The following is a 17,175-nucleotide window of genomic DNA, read 5'->3' as shown; positions in this document are numbered from 1 at the left end:
TTTCAAGCTACAGAAACGGATTCCACCAAAATCTTAATGTGATTATGCCAACAAATATGGCTTTCAACTGTGTGGATCATGAAAGGCTATGGATTGTTTTCAAAGAAATGGTTGTGCCAACAATCTGATTGTTTTAATGTGAAACCTGTACTCTGTTCAGGAGGCGACTGTTAGGACAATGTATGGGGAAACAGAAAGGTTTCCAGTTGGCAAAAGATGTATTTTATCTCCCTGTCTGTTCAGTCTATATGCAGATTATATCATACAGAAAGATGGATTAGATTTAGATGAAGATGAAGTGAATATTGTTGGAAGGAACATTAACAATGTAAGATGAAGACATTCTGGCAGAAAATAGCGAAGACTTGAAATGACTGCAGATGAAGAGGAGGATTACAGCCAAAGCAGGATTACAGCTGAACATCAAGAAGACAAAAGTAATGACTACTGAGGAATTACACAACTTTAAGGCTGACAATGAAGACATTGAAATTGTTCAAGATGTTCTATTCCTTGGCTCAATTATCAACCAAAATAAAAGCCAGAGTGCAACCAGGACACGGGATTGGAATTTGGAAGGGCAACCATGAAGGAACCAGAAAAGATCCATGGCTGAAAGGAAGTGTTGCTGGAGACCAAGATCAAGATAATCCAAACTATGGTATTCCCCATTACTATGTATGGATATGAAAGTTGAATAATGAAGAAAACAGACTGGAAGAAAATTGATTCATTTGGAATGTGGTGCTGGAGGAGAATTTTGCGGATACTATGGATTGCCAAAAAGACAAATATGTGGGTTCTAGAGCAAATCAATCCTGAATGCTCCCTAGACTACTGAGGTTATTATACTTTGGTCTCATCGTGAGCTCTGACCTGGATAGCCCAGGAGAGACTGATCTTATCAGATCTTGGTAGCTAAGCAGGGTTGGCCTTGGTTAGTAATTGGATGGGAGACTGCCAACAAAGACCAGGGTTGCAGAGGCAGGCAATGATAAACCACCTTGGTTAGTCTCTTGCCATGCAAACCCCTCCAGGGGTTGCCCTAAGACAACTATGACTTGAGGGCAAGATTCACTGGAAAAGAAAAAAAAGATAGGAAAAGTGGAAGGCAGTAGGAAAAGTGGAAGACCCAACATGAGATGGCTTTGACTCAAACAAGGAAGCCACAGCCTTCAGTTTGCAAGCCCTGAACAAGGATGTTAATGACAGGATGCTTTGGAGGTAATTAATTCATAGTCTCCATAAGTTGGAAGTGACTTTATGGTACTGTATCAACCTAGAGCCTCTCATCCCCCATCCCTGCCGGTTCTCTATACCACATAGGACATCTAGGAGCCTCTAAGAGTTCTGGTCGTTAATTTGATGCGCCTTTAGTTCTGGGTTCTTTTCTGAGGGCCAAGCTACAAGTGACGAATGACACTTGAACAGCAAGTGGATTAAGTGGAGGGCAAGTGAACAGGGAGAAATATACTTGCCGTTCAAGTGTCATTCGTCACTTGTAGCTTTGCCCTGAGAGTGTGTACCTCCTTAGCAAGCAACGCTGGAGACAGGCTGGTAAAATATAAAGGAATTTTTTATAAAGGCACGTAAGCTAAGCAGAAACTGCTCATAAAGCATTTAGGCAAGGCAAAAAAACAAACTACGGCTTGCTAATCTATCTATGTTCGATCTCACTAAAATACTACTTTGCTGGCTAGCCATCTAAACATTCTCTGAGTTGGTTCCGAGGCCGGTTGTTCTGACCAAAGTCCATCCAGGCCAGCTCACTCTAGGCCTCCTGGAGTTGGCATGGAGCTAGAAGCTCTCCTCTTCCATAGCTAGTAGCTGGCAGCGATTACAAGGTAGCATCGCTGGTCAAGATTGGAAGAGTAGAATGGTAGAAAGCGATAGCTTGCCTAGAAACAGTGAGGCCTCTTCAAAGCGGTGGGGGCCATCAGCTCACTCAAGGAACCAATCAGGGCTTGTGACTTAATTGGACATTACTTCGGTACAGGGCTTTTTTTCTGGGAAAAGAGGTGGTGGAACTCAGTGAGTTGCCCTCGGTGAAAATGGTCATATGGCTGGTGGCCCCGTCCCCTGATCTCCAGACAGAGGGGAGTTTAGATTGCCCTCCGCACCGCAAACTGACCTATACAGCTACATCACTGCAGTACCTGAGGATCATTTACAACGGCTGAAAGGTATATTTGCCAGCGCAGACAGAGGACAAGGCTCTCATTGATCAAAAATTGGCCTTAGATTTTCCCACCGCAATGTCTTCTATGGAATGTTTAATGCTCTGTTAGTGTGTTATTTCTAGAGCAAATGTAACCGCTCATCTGTTCACAAACCATGTTCTTACATTGTTTCATGTGCCGCAAAACACACTCTCGGGACCCCAGTGTTGGGCTACGCCATGGCCAAAATATGTGATCAGAGGAAACATGTTGCCATTTGAATTCCTTGAGTCTGGCAAGCGGACTGATGTTTGGGGTCATGGAAAAATATAGGTTTCAGAATGAGGCTACCATGAAATGGTGCAGAATGGGCTGTTCCCGGTTTGCATTCTCTGTTGCTACTGAGATCTCTGCCAAAATCTTGGACAGGAGAGAATTGCAGGCACTGTTTGTTTTCTTCAAAAGAGTTTATTTATTAGAAGTGTGCACTGAAAAAAAATTCTGTATTGGATCTGGGGTTCCCGAACCAACTATACTCCATTTTTTTTTCCTGTGGGGGTATTGTTGGCTCGAGTCTAATCCAATCCCCCCCCTCCATTATCATGAGTTTTGGCCCCGTTCTTTGTAATGCGGGCTTCGAGGTTCTTTGGCACCACTCTTTTTGCACTTAAAAAAAGGTAAAGGTAGTCCCCTGTGCAAGCACCGAGTCGTTACTGACCCATGGGGGGATGTCGCAACATGACGTTTTCTTGGCAGACTTTTTACGGGGTGGTTTGCCATTGCCTTCCCCAGTCATCTACACTTTACCCCCAGGAAATTGGGTACTCATTTTACCGACCTCGGAAGGATGGAAGGCTGAGTCAACCTTGAGCCGGCTACTTGAACCCAGCTTCCGCCGGGATCGAACTCAGTTCGTGAGCAGGGCTTGGGATGCAGTACTGCAGCTTACCACTCTGCGCCACGGGGGCTCCTTTTTTTTTGCACTTAATAGCACCAAAACTGCCCAAAGCAAAGTCCTCATCAATTCACTGTGGTTTTCCTCAGAAAAACTAAACATACACACAGTCCCTGAAGAAGGCCAGTGTTGGCGGGTACATGCTATGGTGAGAAACTGGTTGGCTAAGGAAAAGCAGGGAAGAGGCAATGACATTAAAAACAATGAGACTTCAGTCATAGGCTGCAATTTGAAAGACACTTCCCCCTGGGAGTAAGCACTATTGAATATATGGGGCTTACATCTGAGTAGACTTGTTTAGGTTTGGTCCCCCCCCCCCCATCCTATGAGCCATTTGACTACTCTGTCCTTTCCAAAACACCTGCCCCAAGCCTTACAGCAATAGGAAAACTTATGGGGAAAATATAGATTGGGGGGGAGGGATTAATTCATTCATTCATTCATTCTGCCTGCCTGCCTGCCTGCCTGCCTGCCTGCCTGCCTGCACTTGGGCGATGGAGAAGATTGACAGCAAGAATGCCCCATTTTGTGGAGGAATCCTGAGCATCAAAAGCAAGGATTTGAATTCACCCCTCATTGTGGAAACGAAGAACGAGGAAACATGAAACCAACAGGCAACAGCAGAAGTTATTGGGACTATAGAAAAAGAAAAGGGTGAACATGAAGTTGCGTCAAAGGATATCACAGAAATAAGTTACAATTGTCTTTATGGATTTGTAAGGTAGTATCCTTTTAATTTTTGTTTTTCTTTTTGTAAGTGGATAACCTGAATTGTTGATATATGCCAATAAAGGCTAACTTGAACTTGAACTTGAACCCGAAGCAGGCTTAAGTACTTAGGGAGGCCCTGCTGCCACTCACTTTCTACAGGTCCGTTGTGTTGTGTCTGTATTATTGTGTTTGAGGGAAAACCTCAGTGGATCAGTTATTTAGACTAGGATGGTTGATGCTGTTTTTGGTTAAGTGTGAAAACTGCTGCCCCAGAGCCTCGTTTACCCACCCACCCCTGAAATCTGTGCACATTTGGGCTGTAGATGCAGCCAAAGAGCATCTAACAGACTGAAACAAAAAAAAATTCCAAATGGATCAGTTCCAAGGCAGAACCAGCCCAGCCAGAACAAACTAGTCATGAAATGGGATTGTTCCAGAATCTCTAGAACTGAAACCGAAACCGAAACTTTCTAGATGCACGCCCCTATACAACTTAAACCGCCTCCTTCGAGGTTCTTCTCCCACTCTGTTTCAGGGTAACTCTTCTGAGCTGGGATGTCGGATGGCCTAAAAGTTTGGATGTCCACGCCTCACAACTAATCCTGTCAATGAGAAGTGTGGCAACACCAGTGTAAGGATCTGACTTGAGCAGAGGGATCCAGCGGCCTTAGAGATCCCTGCCAGGTTGACAAAAGGTTCAGAACTGAATGACCAACAACTGGGTCTAACAATCTCTTCTGTTACTTTCCTTGAAAGTGGCAAACGCAGCCTTGACAGCCTGCGCTAAATTATGCACGCCTAGCCTAGTGAAATCAGTTGGGGCCTCATGCAACCGGGCACAGAACCCCAGTGTTCTAGAAATAACTCTTTCTCGTCTCCTCTTTCACACAGGGTTCACAACACAATGTAAAAATCCACCTTTTGTGTGTCTAGCTGCACAGAATCATTAAACAACAATAAAAGAAACCCTTGGAAATCTCCCTGGGGCGACAATAATTGACCCAGGAATTTTTAAGTACAAGAGCCGTTACTTTATTTATTTATTTTTATTGTAATAACCATGCAGAGATGTAGACATGGATCTCCACTGGGGGATACACCCCCATTGTTCTTCTCAACCTTGATGCTTTGCCTTTACCCTTTGAGCTTTTCAGAGGTTTGAGATTATTTGGTTTCTTTGAAGAACAAAGGCCAAAAGGAAAAAAAAACACCTCCTTTTTAAAAGATGACTGGCTATTTTGATCTACTAGGACTGCTCACAGTTTGATGGAACAAACATCAGCAATCATTAAGGAAAAAGCAGAGGAGGACGCATAATCAAAAGGAGAAACACAGAGGCTGGTGCTCGACCCTAGTCATCGGAGCAGGGGGCCAGATGCTAAGGTGTTACTTCCAGCTGTGCCACTGGATACACTTTGCCACTTTGGATATACCACCCCTCCTCACTCTCACATTGTCTTTCTTTTATGAAATGAAAGAGAAGAACCTTATAATTTCAGATGGATGAGATCTAATGTAATTCAGAGGGAGTCTGGAAGCCTGGCTGAGAACCAAGCTACAAGTGACTACTTTCACATGGAGAACACTTGATTGTTTTTGCAAGTTTTCCTGGGAACTGAAGTCTGAGTGTCCTTCCCCTCTCTGTTAGAATCGCTGCCTGAAGAGCCAGAGAAAGCTGGTGGCAGCAGCAGCTTTTGCAAATCATTCCTCCAGTCACAAGCCTGCTGCTCTGGAGAAAGCCACCGTGTTGGTGAAGCTCCCTGGGAGCAGGACGCCTAGGGAGAAAGTAGCAGCTGCCCACCCCCAAACGATCGTTGAGAGCCCTCTTGTCCAGCAGGCTTGTGACTGGAAGAACGATTTGCAAAAGGGAAGGACACTCGGTCTTCAGTTCCCAGGAAAACTTGCGAAAACAATCAAGTGTTCTCCACATGAAAAAAAGTCACTTGTAGCTTGGCTCTGGGTCATGGTGCAGCAGCAGCAGCAGCAAATCAGACATGGAGGCAGTATGTTGGAACTTATTCTAGTTAGTTAGTTAGTTAGTTAGTTAGTTAGTTAGTTAGTTAGTTAGTTAGTTAGTTAGTTAGTTAGTTAGTTCGTTCGTTCGTTCGTTCGTTCGTTCGTTCGTTCGTTCGTTCGTTCGTTCGTTCGTTCGTTCGTTCGTTCGTTCGTTTATAGATTGCTTTCCTCCTTAATGGTACCCAAAGTGTCTTGCAACATATAAAAACACAACCAGGTGCAGCAAGATACAGTTTAAATATTCAAAAAGAATAACCTGTATCCTGGGGCTGGTCTGCCCAGAGAACTCTATCAGAGAACTCCAAATTTTGTCTTCTCCTTTAAATGACAGCCGTTGCACTTTGGAAAAGTGTGCCTCATTTCTATGAACTTGCCAGATGTTCAGCTACAGTTGGTGAGCATACTGCTTGAATTCTAAAACATTCTGAAACTGTTAACACTAAAATGTAGAATTCTGAGATGGATAGATGGATGGATGCAGGGCTTTTTTTCAGCTGGAACGCAGTGGAATGGAGTTCCGGCACCTCTTGAAAATGGTCACGTGGCCGATGTCCCCGTCTCCTGATCTCCAGACAGAGAGGAGTTTAGATTGCCCTCCGCACCAGTGGCGTGGAGGGCAATCTAAACTCCCCTCTGTCTGGAGATCAGGGGACAGGGCCATCGGCCATGTGAACATTTTCGCCGAGGGTGATTTAAACTTTAAAAAACTCCCCCCCCCAATTCCAGCTGACCCAAAGTGATGTCATTGTGTGGTCCTGAGTTCCACCACTGAGTTCCACCACCTCTTTTCCCAGAAAAAAAGCCCTGGATAGATGGATAGATATGGCTCAAAACCTGAGCATAACCTGAGTTTGTTTATTTAATTCATTCAGAGTCTACCTTTCTCACTGATACACAAGGCAGATTACAGAATTAGACAAAAAAGCAATGAAGATCAGTATACTACACAATAAACAAACAACGAAAGAAACAAAACTGAATCACAAAATTAGAGCACAATGATATAAATACAGTGTTATTCGTCCAATAAACAACTAAAGGGGGAGGGGCTGTGGATGAGTGGGAAATCCTTTGCTTTGCATGCAGGTGGTCCCAGGTTCAAGCTCTGATGCCCCCAGTTACAAGGACCAGGCAGCAGGTTATGTGAAAGGCCTGAGACCCCGGAGATCCACTGCCCATCTGAGTAGACAGTACTGACCTTGATGGAACAATTGATTCAGTATAAGGCAGCTTCACGTGTCTATTTTTTAACAACAACAACAACAACATTTGATTTATATACCGCCTGTCATGTCTGAACCCCATCCATGCCAATTTTGATTCTGTTCTGCAGAACACAGTGTACTGTATCTAGCTATAACTCAGTGTCACTTGGCTAGTGTCATAACTATTCTTTTCTCAGGCTTTCGCAGGTGTTTATCCGTTAAACTATAGCAGCTTCCAGTGTTTATGGTTTTGTGCTTGTTCCCAGACAGTGCTGTGTCTTGCCTCCTAGTTACTCATCGTGATATCACAAATATGTAAAATGTTCTCACACAAAGAAAGCACCGAGGTATTGTTTACAATTGGGAGGGGGGGAGAGAGGAGTGAACCAGAAGGGTAAAAGAGAAGCCTCTTTCATGTGAGGTCATTCCTGTGAATCTTCTACTCATGCTGCTTAGATGTCTCCTTGCTTTTAAGCAGACCTATGGAACTGTATATGGAAATGAACTGATTTCTGAATAAAATCCATTTGACTAAGTACATGTGTCTTACTGCAATTGGGCCCAGGGCCAGCGCCAGAGGTTTTAGCGCCTGCGGCGGTGGGCACGCACGCGCCCCATGGGAGGCGTGATGACATCATCGCAGACGTCATCACGCACCACAGGGGGGTTGGGCTGCGCGTGGACTGCCGAGCGCAGAAGCTGCGGGCTGCTGCTGGAGCAGCGCATGGAGGCTGCTCCGTGCGCCACCCCAGCAGCAGCTCACGGCTTCTGCGCCCGGCTGGGGCGGAGGAGTGCGCAGCGGAGCTGAGGTGGCTGGCTGCAGCAGTAGCTGCAGCCAGCCAGCCAGCTCCGTGCTGTCGCCACCGCGCGCCCCAGCTGGGAGCAGAAGCCGCGAGCAGAGCGGCGCACAGAGGCTGCGCCCGGCTGAGGTGTGTGGCGGCGGCGGCAAGGGGCTGGCTGGCTGGCTGGCTGCAGCAGTAGCTACAGGCGGCCCTGTCATGCCAGCTTCGCTGCGCGTGCCTCTGCCCCCAACACCCCCTCCAGCGCCCCTCCAGTGCCCGCGCGCCCGAGGCCATCGCCTACCTGGCCTCCATGGGCGCGCCGGCCCTGATTGGGCCAGAGATCGGACTGCTATATCCTGTCATCCATAGCCTGACACTGCCCTTCAGGACAACTTTTTTTCAGATATTAACTTTTCAGATATTAAAACTACGATCCTATTTCATTGATAAAAGAGCCCCCTTGGACAATTCCATTTTACTTCCAACCTGTTCCGTTTTCACACTGCCTACTGGCCACAGAACATCGCACCAAGCTCCTGGAACGACAGCGTCTTCCAGGCGCGGTTTTGCTTTGTCCCCCCACCCATTTCCACCCTGTTGGGCCGTGGTCTTCAGACTTCCCAGATGCAGGAACAAGTTTCAATACCCAGGCAGCAGCATGGGACACGCTGAGCGGCAAGGATGTGACAGGAAGTTATGTTTCATCAGAGAGCCAAGCTACAAGAGACGAATTACATGAGGAACACATGAAGGGAGTTGCAATGTTAGCTGGGAAGTTGAGTTTTAAAAGATATCGGAAGGCTTTGTCAATTTCCCTTCTCTACAGAGCCAGGGTGATCCCTGCTCAGAGGGTTTGTTGATTTCCTCTTTGCCTTCTGAAGGCTCTGTCAGTTTCACCTCCCCTTCTAAGAGGCGAAGAGGAAATAAACAAACCTTCTGAGCAGAGATCTCCCTGGCTCTGTAGAGAAGGGAAATTGACAAAGCTTTCCAATCTGTTTTAAAGCTCAGCTTCCTGGCTAACATTGTGACTGCCTTCACGTGCTCCTCCTCGTGTAATTTGTCTCTTGTAGCTTGGATCAGAGCAATGAGATAGGAAGATCAGGGTCATGTTCTCACTCTTCAGGAGGGGAGCATTGGTAGACTGACAAGGGAGAGGTTTTAAGCATGTGGGGAAGTGTCTCTGAGTCTTCTGTACTACTGAGTAATTTCATCTTGCAGCCATACTGATCTTTTCACCCATGTGCAAAGAAAGGCAGGAGGTGTCTACTATAGCAGAAGGTTCTTTCAAAATCAGCAAAAAGACACCTCTATAGGAGTCCCATAACTCACCTGAGGGTCTTGATTCTCCTAATATTACAATAATTACTTGCTAGCACTACTTTGTTAATTCGTTTGGCTACTCTTAAACACAAAGCTGACAATTAGTAGTAGGGCTTTTTGTGTGTGTGTGTGCTGTTAAGTCACGGCTGACTTATGGCAACCTCATAGGGTTTTCAAGGCAAGATTGTTCAGAGGTGGTTTGCCTGGCTCTGTGTAGCAATCCTAGTCTTTTGTGATGGTCTCCCATCTAAATTTGGACCAGGGCCAATCCTACTTAGCAGCTAAGATTTGATGAGATCGGGTAACTGGACCATTCAGGTCAGAGCACAAATAGTAGTTAGTTACACTCAGTAATAACCACCTGGTATGTAACCTACTCATCATTGCTACATTGTGGTGATAGAATATTAGGATATGACTCAAGGTTAGACATGGGCATGAACAGCATTATGAACAAAAAAAACCCCACGAACAGCCTAATCTGCTGTTCTCGAACAAGCTGTTTGTGAGGCCCCCTTCTAAACGAACAGGTGGTCGTTGCAAGCCTCGTTCGTTGCCTTCAGCAGCTGTTCAGTAAGCCAGACAATCGGGCACCTGCAATCAATCCCCTTGGCAACCGGAGGCACGTAGGGACTGAACTCTGTCTGAACTCCTTCTGGCTTTCCTTCTGGCTTTAACCCTTCAAAGTACTTCCAGCAGAGAGTCCCGTTTTTGCCACTGTGAAGAGAAAATGACAGCCAACAGGGAGACCCGTGGATCATGCCTTTCCCGAGGTGCAATCTCTCTGAAACTTGGGGTGTGTGTGTGTGTCCTTCAGAGGACAGTGAGGACTATGTCCCCTGCAAATTTGGTGGGTATTGGACATTGGGAAGGTCACTTTTGTAACCCCTCAAACTAGCTGCCAGCAGACACTGCTGTTTTTGCCAGGACAGGGCCCTTTAAACTATCAGCTGGCAGGAAGCAGAGGGGAATCCCCCCTGCCGCCTGCCAGCTGATAGTTTAAAGGGATCTTTAAAGGGCCAAGTAAGTGGGTTTGAGGGGAGGGGGGCTAAGTGGGGGGAGTTTGGGGTGGGGTGGGGTTCTAGCCCTCACGAACAATGAACATGTCCGAGAACAGTTCATGTTCGTCCGTGTTCATTGTTTGTTGTTTGTGGAAGGCAACGGACGACAAACAGGGTGTTCGGGGTTTTTTTCTGTTCGTGCCCATGTCTACTCAAGAGTCTCTTAGCTTTTCTCTTCTGTGACTTAAATATGGTGCAATGAGACACTAATGATGTCTGCCACATCTAAAGAAACTTACGTCAATATTGAGAGATTAATTACTGAAAGAAGGGTGAATGTTGCTCCATCATCTCCCCAATGATTTTGTCCTTTTGTCTTGCTTCTTCTGTTCATGCCATTTCTATGAAAAGTAAAATAGATCTTAAAATATCATCTTTAATTTTGTCAATCAGAAATGTTGCTTGTAAATTCAAGGACTGATCTCCAGATTAGGGACCTGAGAATTATTTTCCATGTGCATCCAATACGTGAGCCATTAAGGCATTGCTCACGTTGCCTCACAGACTTGTCTAATTTCAGTCTTCCATATTCCCTCCCTTTTTCATCTTATATCATTTGTACCATGCCACTATTGGGTTCTTTGTAGGGCTACCTAGTCTGTAAAATAAATAATTCCTCAGAGGAATAACAATGGAAATAAAGCAACAGGTCAAAGCAAGCTCCCGGCTGTTGTGGGAAATTTGGGGCAGAAGGCCTCTTAAAGATGTTGACTGCGGTGTAGGGTTGCCATATTCCAGTCTCCCAAATCTATTTTTTATCTTTTGTAAATGCTTTGCTAATTATGTAAATCAAGCACTTTTCAATTTAATTATTTAATTATTTAATTTTATTTGCATTTTCATCCCTTTTGCTCTTGGCAGTTGCTACAAAAAACTGGGGAAGGAACAGAGAAACATCTTCTTACTGCTTGGTTGGTTCATGCCAGGATTTGACACACTTTCTCCTTGGATGCTTTTCAAGGAGAGATGGAGAAAGCAAGTCAGCCATAACTGGGGCTTTCTTCCTTAACTAGAGTTCGGGGTCATTTCGTAGAAAAAGTGATGGAGGAACTCATTATCACAACTCATTAGCATAACTCATTAGCATATGCCATACCCCTTGACATCACCAGAAGTGTGACATTAGCATAACTGATTTGCGTAAGCCACACCCCCTGACATCACCTATCCTGGCTGTTTTGGACCCAATCCTGGCCATTCAGGGCCAAAATTGGGCCCAAAATGGCAAAAATGGGCTGAAAATGGCCAAAAAGGGGCCCAAAATGGTCAGAATTGGACCACTGCTGAGCGGGAGAGTGATCCACCACCCATCAGAGGCCCGATCCAGGCGGTTTTGGCCCCAATCTATGCCAAAAAAGACCCAAAATAGCCGAGAGTCAGGTGGGTGGGGCCACCTGTCATGTGACCTCTTTGGGGAACTGCTGGAACTGCGTTCCTGCACATTCCCCCTTGAAATGAGCCCTAACTAGATTCTAGCAGCTAGAACAATGGAAGGTGGAAATGGAGTTGTTTCTCCAAAATGGTTGGGCAGGAAGCGGCTTTCACATTAATCTCATATCTATGGAAATGAAATGGTTGACCCAGAACCCAGATAAAAACAGAAGGACTGGGCTATATGTCACCTTAGTGGGGGAGAGGTCTGTCTAGCAAGGGACTGAGTTAGGCTGGGCAAATAAAGGGAATGTTCCAGAAGAATATTCTTCATAGGGCCAAGCTACAAATGACACCTGACACAGGTTGGACAGTTGTCAGCTTCCCTCAAGTTTTGATGGGAAATGTAGGCATCCTGGTCTTGCAGCTTGGCCCTCCAACTGCTGTCCAATGGATGTTTCAACTGTCACTTGTTCAACATTCCGCCAAGCTGCCTACATTTCCCATCAAAACTTGAGGGAAGCTGACAAGTGTCGAACATCCGTCAGGCGTCATTTGTAGTTTGGCCCATAGAGGCCCTCTTGAAACTGATCATATCCCTAGAACTCCTCCTGAGCTTCTCTACTAAGGTCCCGTGTGGCCTTCCTCTATGTTCAAATGGGAGACACAGGCTGCTAATTCTGTCTTGTCCAGGTCTCGTGAAAAAGCAAAGGTATCAGTTATAGCTCTTAATTTTTTTTGTAAGGTAAAGTGCTGGTGAAAAACTCACATGGAAGCAGATAGAACATGCTGCAGAAACCACTGGAGAACCTATGAAGCAGAAATGAAGGCGGCAAAGAAATGTTATTTTTTGGCAACTATTGCGTCGGCTAGTCCACAACCATCCCAATTGTTTAAGATATCCAGAAGCCTCCTAACCCCTAAATCTGAACCTTTACAGTCCCAAGGACAGACAATTAGCTGCGAGGCCTTTGCTAAGTTTTTTTGCAATAAACTAGCATCAGGGCCAGATCTATGGTTGCCAGTGCCCAGGGTAACCGTAGTCAGGCTCTATGCGTGCACGCTACGTGCGCACGCTCCTGGAGCTGCTTGATGACGTCACTCCCATGACGTCATCATGCTGGGGCGCCCCCCCACCCCCATGGCAAGCCGGCTGTCCCGGCACGCTGTGGAACTGGCGGCGGCAGCGCGAGTGGCTCGGAGGCTGCCCGCACCATTCACCTGCCCCGCAGGACAAGGGGCGGCCAGCTTGCCGCGTGCCCCTTGTCCTGGGGAAAGGCAAACAGCGTGGGCGGCCTCCCAGCCACCCGTGCTGCCTTTTGCCTTTCCCACAGGACAAGGGGCGGCCAGCTTGCTGTGTGTCCCTTGTCCTGGGGAAAGGTGAATGGCGTGGGCGGCCTCCCAACCACTTGTGCTGCTGCCGCTTCCACCAGCTCCTCAGTGCACTGGGACAGCCAGCTTGCCATGGGGGCGGGGGGAAAGGTGAATGGTGCGTGCGGCCTCCCAGCCTCCCGAGGCAGGCAAAAGGCAGTGTGGGTGGCTGGGAGGCCGCCCGCGCTGTTCGCCTTTCCCCAGGTGCGCTCCTGGGGCTGGCAGTACGCTCCCGGGGCTGGCAACTGCACCCGGCGTCCCATCTTTGGCAGCGTCAGGGGCAGACTACCCCCTGCCCCCCTGTCGATCCAGCCCTGACTAGCATGAATACGCTGTGATCTAGATGCTAGCTGCAATGCAAATGAGATAGAAGAAATGCTTAATACACCATCCAGCTTACATTTGGATTGCTTTACACCAATCACAATGACAGATCTTAACAGGGTCTTGATGTCTATGAAAGCCACTACTTGTGTGCTCAATCCTTGCCCATCTTGGCTGTTAACATCAAGCAAGGACCACATAAGTGAACCACTGAGGTCTATGGTAAATCAATCACTAACTTAAGGCAGCTTTCCCCAGCAGCTCAAACAGGCGGTTATCCGTCTGCTACTTAAAAAAAACATCCCTAGACAAAAATGATGTGGCCAGCTATTGCCCAGTCTCTAATCTGCCTTTTTGGGGCAAAGCAGTAGCTGACCAACTCCAGGCCTTCTTGGATAAGTCTAGTGCTCTAGAACCTTTCCAGCCAGTTTTCAGACCAAGGCATGGGATAGAGACAGCACTAGTAGCATTAGTGGATGATCTCCGTCTGAATATAGACAACGGCCATGCCTCCTTTTTGCTTCTATTGGATCTATCTGCAGCCTTTGATACTGTAGACCATGCCATCCTGTTGAAGCATTTGGAAACAGAAGTGAGCATCAAAGGGTGTGACCTGGACTGGTTTAAATCCTTTCTCTTGGAGCGGACTCAAAGGGTTGTGGTTGGAGATCAGCTATCTCCGGAATGGGAACTATCTTGCGGGGCCCCACAGGGCGCAATCTTATCTCCCATGTTATTCAACCTCTACATAAAACCTTTAGGAGAACTCATTCGCAGATAAGGAGTTGGATGTCATCAATATGCAGATGACACCCAACTCTGTATCTCGCTATCCAGGTCCCCACAGAATGCAGCAGAAATCTTAGATCGCTGCCTGACAGCCATAGTGAAATGGCTGAAAAATAACAAATTAAAATTGAACCCAGACAAGACTGAAGTGATGCTTGTTGGGAAGGCAGAGGTCTTGAAGGACATTGTACTCCCCACCTTCTATGGAGTTCGTCTGACCCTTGCAGACTCGGTTAAGAGCCTAGGAGTTATACTGGATCCAGCATTATTACTAGAAAAACAAGTTACGGCAGCGGCAAAAAACAAAATGCTTTCTACAACCTCACTCTTCACCTGAAATATGGCTTCTTATCTTGACATGGCTGACCTGGCCACTTGGATCCATGCTATGGTAACATCAAGGCTTGATTATTGTAATGCTCTATACATAGGTCTCCCATCTAAGTTAATTAGGATGCTCCAATTAGTGCAAAATGCTGCAGCTCGACTGTTATCAGGAGCAAGCAGGAGCATGAACATCACTCCCATCCTACAGTCGCTCCACTGGCTACCTATCAGTTATTGTGCTCAGTTCAAGGTATTAGTTATTACATACAAAGTTCTTCATGGCTTTGGTCTGGCATACCTATGGGACTGCCTCCCTCCCTATGTTCCTCCATGGCAGATTTGCTCATCTGAACAGGGTCTCTTGCAGGTGCCAGGCTGCACACGGGTGAAGTTAGCAGCAGCCCGTAAACAGGCTTTCTTTGTGGTGGCCCCAAACCTGTGGAATGACCTGCCTGAGGAAGTCAGAAGAGCCCCCACTCTCCTGGATTTTCATAAACAATGCAAAATGGAACTATTTAAAAAGGCTTTTTTACTCAAATGGGAGAGCTATATTGTAGGGATGGGGTCTCAGATGCTTCGCTAATGAGTTAGGGACCATAGACTTCACTACTATATTGCCTTACATTTTATCTGTTGCTTTAAGTATGTACTCCTATATACCACCAGTGTTCCATGTTGTCCAATGTTAGTCCTAGAATTGATTATGTTCTGCTTCATTATTTTTTCTGCTCTGCATTAGATTCTTGTTAATACTATGTCTTTTAAACATGTATCTATTTACCCTATGGCATTGTTTATGGAAATGTCCTTGATACTGTATTGAAATGTACCTGATACTGATTGTACTATTCTCATACTGTATAATCTGCCTTGAGTCTCAGTGAGAAAGGTGGACAATAAATAAATAAATAAATAAATAAATAAAGAAAGAAAGAAAGAAAGAAAGAAAGAAAGAAAGAAAGAAAGAAAGAAAGAAAGAAAGGTAAAGGTAGTCCCCTGTGCAAGCACTGAGTCATTACTGACCCATGGGGGGACGTCGCATCCCGACGTTTTCTTGGCAGACATTTTATGGGGTGGTTTGCCATTGCCTTCCCCAGTCGTCTACACTTTACCCCCAGGAAACTGGGTACTCATTTTACCGACCTCGGAAGGATGGAAGGCGGAGTCAACCTTGAGCCGGCTACCTGAACCCAGCTTCCGCCAGGATCGAACTCAGGTCGTGAGCAGAGCTTGGGCTGCAGTACTGCTGCTTACCACTCTGCGCCACGGGGCTCTTAAATAAATAAATAAATAAATAAATAAATAAATAAATAAATTTAAACCAGGGGCCCAAAGCAGCTCACAACAGAAAAATCAACGACATAAATAAACCAAGCCAAACAACAATATGTTTGGGGCTGGTCAGGATTTACTACTAGCTTGCTCCCAGCAAGCTCTCCTTCACCTCCCGTCCCTTGCCTGGCAAACCTCTGGCTAGGGCCAAGCTTTGAAGTATCTGCAAGACAGGAATCCAAACGCCAGCCCCACTAACTTCTGGCACCAGCCAAGCCCCCAGATTTTAAGCAGCATGCATTTATTGTGGGAGCTGCTTAAAACCATACTGCATGAAAGTACACTCCGTTGATGAGACCAACAAGGCTTCATGAATCAGATATCAAACGAATTAGTATCATAACTTCAGGAGAACGACTAGCCCTCAAAGCCTCGGATTGTACGGTAGTTGGATTCTTCTTTCTGAATTTGCATCACAAAACAAAGAAACCCAATCTTTTATTTATTTAAGTTCAAAAAATCGCTTCTGCATTCAAGTTTCAAGTGTGCGGGGATCGTGCTTTGATCATTTTAATACAGAAGTCACCAATTTACAATAGGTGCTGTGTTTACTTTTCATATTTCTTTTTGTTCTTCAAAAAGATTAGAGCCAAAGAAAAGAATAAAGTTCCTCGTGACCTCGTTACAATTAAGAACAGATCCCGTCAACAAAAGTAGGGATGGAGTTTGAATAATCTCATGTCAGGGTTAAAGAAACAATAGCACCTTCCGCCAATCAGGTTATTAACACATGTCACAACTAACAAGCTTATTGCGTATATTGCATGGATATCTTTCTTCTGCGTTGGGGAGTTTGAAAAGGGCACTGCATTAAAATACCGCTAGATGGCTCTATTTCATATGCTCACATTCAGCTGATCATGCTGACATGGATTCACCATCGATTCAGCAGTGATATTGTGTATTTGCACGAGAGTTTAAATGAATTTTTCAGGGGGGAAAATAAGCAAATTCCCCTAAATGGGTACCTTTTGATGAAGAGGCTTGGGAAACGGGGCAACGTATATCAACTTAATTTCAAAAGGGGAAAAAAAATGAATTTCAGACACATTTTTAATTTCTCTAGAACTTCATTCCAGCATTTGTTCTTCTGGCCTCTTTGCTGGAAGCCGTCTGTCCAAGCTACAAGTGACGCCTGACAAAGGTTGGACACTTGTCAGCTTCCCTCAAGTTTTGATGGGAAATGTAGGCGTCCTGGTTTTACAGCTTGGCTCTCCATTACAGCTGCAAGATCAGGATGCCTACATTTCCCATCAAAACTCGAGAGACAAGTGTCCAACCTGTGTCAGGCGTCACTTGTAGCTTGGCTTTCAGGCCTGGTTCAAGCATGCTGAATAATGAAGTGGTAAGATGGACCGCCGCCTTTCTAAGTTCAGGTGGGGAAAATGGATTTTGGAATATTTCCCTGCGTAAAACAAAATAAAACCTCCCTGCAAACAGAAAAACTGTATA

This window comes from Eublepharis macularius, chromosome 4 (assembly GCF_028583425.1).
Source record: "Eublepharis macularius isolate TG4126 chromosome 4, MPM_Emac_v1.0, whole genome shotgun sequence".
Taxonomy (NCBI): domain Eukaryota; kingdom Metazoa; phylum Chordata; class Lepidosauria; order Squamata; family Eublepharidae; genus Eublepharis; species Eublepharis macularius.
The sequence above is the reverse complement of the archived record's forward strand: the minus strand, read 5'-3'. Positions refer to the sequence as shown.